This window comes from Oncorhynchus nerka, linkage group LG23 (genome assembly GCF_034236695.1).
Source record: "Oncorhynchus nerka isolate Pitt River linkage group LG23, Oner_Uvic_2.0, whole genome shotgun sequence".
NCBI classification, from domain to species: domain Eukaryota; kingdom Metazoa; phylum Chordata; class Actinopteri; order Salmoniformes; family Salmonidae; genus Oncorhynchus; species Oncorhynchus nerka.
Window position 1 is genome coordinate 40,842,805 of NC_088418.1, and position 5,524 is coordinate 40,848,328.

A 5,524-nucleotide genomic window follows, 5' to 3' on the forward strand; every position below is an offset into this window, starting at 1 on the left:
ACGAGGCCCGAAGTCGTCAACGCACCTGCCACCGCAGATAATTCATCCTAACCCTACACCTGCCGCCATTACTCCCCAAGGTTTCCTGCCCATTTTCATCGCCATGATGCCTTAAAAAAATAAAAAAAATAATTAAGACTATGATTAGAAGAATCAGGTATGTTGCCGATTGGCCTTCATATTTTTATTTTGACCAATCACAGATCTTTTCACATCAGATCTTTTTTTAAGGCTGATGTAACTGGTCAAAATACCAATTAGTGGAAAAAAATAAACAATTGGGCCGCTTGTCTAAAATGCAGCCACAGTGTGAATCGTCACCTGATAATTTCGCATATCTGGCTTGTTCAAATCGGAAGAACAGTTACTGTGGCAGTCTCGAGTGCATTTCTGACAGTAGTAAAGGTAGAGTTCCTGCCCGACTAGATGCGTAGGCATTGCATCAACCAATGGTTGCGTGCCACGTCATCAGACAAACATATCATATGTGTTTGGCTGATATATTAACCAGACCGAAGACCCTGTTCCTCATAAGATCCTTTATAACAAGCCCAACATTGCAAGCCCAATTTTCCTAGGAATGCCCTGTAATTTGATTAATCAGGAACCTTGGGACTTGTGATAACCTGATTCACATTAAGCCAAGACTAGCGATAGGTCTGGCTTTGCAAACTCAGGAAACCAATGCAGGCCAAAGAAATCTAGGAATGTTAGGATTTGCAGAAACATGTGAAAAGAGTTTCCATACTTTCCATGTGCAACATTCTTGTTTGTCGAGTCTACGGAATATGCCCTCTGATAATTTGTACATCTGAGTTGGGCTAGAATTGGACTGAACCTGCCCTCAATTATAATGAAAAAGAATGACATAACTTCCCTGACCATCTTGAACTCATTAGATACCCCGTAAAACACTGCAAAGGATATTATCCTAAAGCTCTTAAGTCGGCGTTCTTAACAAATAAGGCAGTATTTCTGATTACTCTAGTTCAAGGGGAGGGGGCTGTATGTCCCGCTGGCCACTTCAATTAACCCTTTCCCCCCCCCCCAATTCTGTGGTATACAATTGGTAGTTACAGACTTGTCCCATGGCTGCAACTCCCTTATGGACTCAGGAGAGGTGAAGGTCAAGAGCCGTGCGTGACACGGCCAGCTGTGAGACAGCCTGGGATCGAACCCGGGTCTGTAGTGACACTTTAGACCGCTGCGCCACTTGGGAGGTCCCCCAAAAAATGTGACCCTCTGTTGAATGTCAAAATCCCGATGTGGCCCTTGAGCCAAAAAGTTTTCCCACCCCTGCTCTAGCTAGTATGCAGTGCATAATGATAAAGACAAAAACGCATTGTCAAACTAAACTGAACAAAAATATAAACACAACATGTAAAGTGTTGGTCCCATGTATCATAATCTGAAATAACAGATACCAAACATTTTCCATACGCACAAAGAGCTTATTTCTCTCAAATGTTGTGCACCCATTTGTTTACATCCCTGTTAGTGAGCATTTCTTCTTTGCCAAGATAATCCATCCGCCTGACAGGTGTGGCATATCAAGAAGCTGAATAAACAGCATGATCATTACACAGGTGCACATTGTGCTGGGGACAATGAAGGGCCACTCTGACAACACAATTCCACAGCTGTCTCTAGTTTTGAGGGAGGGTGCAATTGGCATGTTGACTGCAGGAATTTCCACCAGAGCTGTTGCCAGAGAATTATGTATTTTTCTCTACCATAAGCTACCTCCAATGTCATTTTAGAGAATTTGGTAGTACGTCCAACCAGCCTCACAACCGCAGACCACATTTAACCATGCTGGCCCAGGACCATGCCGGCCCGGGATTTGCACAACCAAAACATTTCTACACAAACGGTCAGAAACCGCCTCAGGGAAGCTAATCTGTGTGATCGTCGTCCTCACCAAGGTCTTGATCTGACTGTAGTCTGGTGTCGTAACCAACTTCAGTTTGCAAATCCTCACCTTCGATGGCCACTGGCACGCTGGAGAAGTGTGCTCTTCATGGATGAATCACGGTTTCAACTGTACTGGGCAGATGGTATGACGTCTTGTGGGCGAGCGGTTAGCTGATGTCAATGTTGTGAACAGAGTGCCCCATGGTGGTGGTGGGGTTATGGTATGGGCAGGCATAAACTACAGACAACGAACACAATTGCATTTTATCGATTGCAATTTGAATGCACTGAGATACCCTGACGAGATCCTGAGGCCCATTGTCGTGACATTCATCCAATGCCATCACCTCATGTTTCAACATCATAATGCATGGCCCCATGTCGCAAGGATCTGTATTCAATTCCTGTATGCTAAAATAGTCCCAGTTCTTCCATGGCCTGCATACTCACCAGACATGTTACCCATTGAGCATGTGTGGGATAATCTGGATCGACGTGTATGACAGCGTGTTCCAGTTTCCGCCAATATTCCAGCAACTTTGCACAGCCATTGAAGAGGAGTGGGACAACATTCCACAGGCTACAATCAACAGCCTGATCAACTCTATGCGAAGGAGATGTGTTATGCCGCATAAGGCAAATGGTGGTCACACCAGATACTGACTGGTTTTCCGATTCTCTGTGACCATCAGATGCATATCTGTATTATCAATAGTGGTTATGATTAGCATGGTGGAACCAACCTGATCGCTGCATTTACCTTTCTATTTCACTTCAGATATCATGATGTGTAGAGAAATAGAATGGTAAACGAAGTGACCAAAATGACCACTACTTGTATCTGCTTGGCTGGGTTATTAACCTACTAGTTTATGGAACCCGTTATTTTTTAATACAACTTTTCACATAACACACATTGCAGTAAATCTGGTCAAGCCAATTCTAGGTCATCACTAGTTACCACAGCCACAAAGTCATAAACACCACCCATTTCCAAAAATTCTTAACCAGACTGCTAACCTCATGCCTAACCTTTAAGACCAAAATATTTTTGTTTTCATGAATTTCTTTTGACTTTGTGGCTGTGGTAACCCTAATTCTATGCTTTACAAGATCTAGACGGACTAGCTCCAGATTGGATTGATTCAGGCAAGTGACACCATTGCGGTTTGTTGCGCCTAGTTCACTGTATTAGTCAGACTCAGACATTGAGTTAGCTACCACCATATCTGCATCCATTATTTATTTTAGCTAGCTACCTAGATTTGCACATGGAGCTTTTCAAAAAAGGGGGCATGATTTGTTGACAATGGTTATCCAAACTTAATTTACTCATTGTGAAGCACTGAGGTTCTAAACTCCATTTTAGACTAATTTTGACCAAAATTATCCTATTTACACTTTGTAGTCAATTTTGACACTAGAATAAATGTTTGACACATATGCAGTTATCAAAGGGATTAGTTGCTTTTTAGGGGGAGTCATTCTTGAAATTCACATACCCACCATGCCCTTACCATGAGTTCCAATCTTAGAATGATCCTTGTCAACCAACGGCTTGGCTTCATCCTTCTCTTTACCTAGATCTTCAATCAGACCCTCTTTCTCTGTGGTAAACTCTGCTCCAAAGTCTCCAATAGGCTCAGGAATGAACTCTGGGTCTGGGATGGGCTCCAGCTCTGAGAACAGACTATAGTTAGCACAGAGCCTACATTCAATTAACACATCCAAACCAGGAAAGTCATTACCTCCTTGGGACCGATTAGTCCTTTCTGCCTGAAGAGGCCATCATGTAGAGCTAACGAAACCTTGCTTGTTGTCTGTCAGGTCTGACCATCGGGCCCAAGGGACTACCAGCATTTTGGGATTGGGCATAATAAGGTCCAGGAAATTAATGTAATAGCTAGTGTTGCAAGAATTGGTAGCATATATGAATATGAAAAGTGTGCCTAACGGCCCCCTTTAGAGTGCAGTACTTTTGACCACCGCTTACATAAGGTATAACAACATAATGTCATTTCAGACAGCCAAAGTACCACCTCAAGTCCATTCCAGTCGACTGGGCCTCCTGTCCCATGTACTGGAGGGGACGCCAGGGATATGGACACCATCCCTCCCCGTGGAGTTAAAGGTGCACTCTTCTGTTTGGTTGGGAAGACCATCATGGGTCCCAAAGTGGTATCCTGTCCCATACTAAAAGGACAACGTTTTCATTAAATGCATGCAGGGTCAACGTTCACTAATGCATTTTCAGTCAAGACACCATGGCTCTTTCAATGAGTTTTTCTTCCATTCCTAAAACCCATCTCCTTGCCTCCTTCTCAACCATATTGGCCACCTGAAATGTATGAAAGAAGATGTACTCATGGACCAAGAACACTCCATCTTGTAACAAATGCTATGGTTATCCCAGTGGAGAAGTCACAGCCCAGCAACAGTATCTAAGGAGGGCTCAGCTTGACAATGGGTAGATTGGAAGTAAGTCAGAACATGCCTTGTTGCTAGGCTCTGCATGGTCTATGACAAGGTCTGCCATAAGGTGGGAAATGATGTACAACTGGAAAAAACAGGACGAAAAACTAAATAAATAACTTTTTATTTTATTTTTCTTGGGACATTACAAAATCACACAAACAAAAATGATCACAGATTAAACACTAATCTGCTCACAAAGACAACACACAATTGTATATTTAGGCACATTCGCTCAGACTTACATGGTGACACTAAAGAGGCCAATTGAAATCGGGCCACACAGTGTATGACTACTCAACACAGTGTACTTACAAATCTGAATAACCATTGTAGGCCTTGTCATCCTGGGTTCTACGCATGAACCCCGACTGGTCGGCAGGCAGCTGGGAGTCCATCAAGCACCTGGAGGGGAAAGATCGGGGTCAGAATACATTCAACGTATTGTTTCCTCTTCCTTGCTACCCAACAAAGAACCCTTTGGTGGAAAGGTTCTACCTGAAAAAAGTTTTTATACAGGGACAGCCGGAGAACAATCATTTTAGGTAGTGTTAGCAGTTTATGGTATTCTTCAATAACACAGACCCCAAAGCAAATCAGGGGGAGAAAAATAGGTTTATTCAAAGAGAACAAATCATAGTTGTTATGCGGGGAAGTAGATGGTAATTCTTCCCTGTTCTCAGTGATTCTCCACAGAACAAAGTGACAGGATGTTGACCAATTGGAATTCCTTGCAATAAAACTGGGCCAATGGCCAAATAACAAGTATCCTGTTTCAGGCTCAATGTATAGACAATTCAGACCAATGAGAACTTGCCACATGTAACTGAGTCCTGGACTGAAATTCCTCCCGTGTCTCTGTCCATTTAAATCATTATTTCCCTATTACAGAAAAATAACTATTTCCATTATTCATTAATTCCCTCTTGACCTTTAGTCCTCTGTGTTGTGTATTTATCTTAAAATATTCTTACACAAGCCGCTTTAAGTTAGTAGGAGATTTTCCCAATGAAGATGTATCTGGGCACAGAGTTCCTGTCAGGGTCCAGTGTGGCCACGCAGCTGCTCACAAAGACCCTAAGCCTGGTGTGGTGAGCAACCCTGACCAACGCCTCCATGTTGATTTGGATCTCCCAGG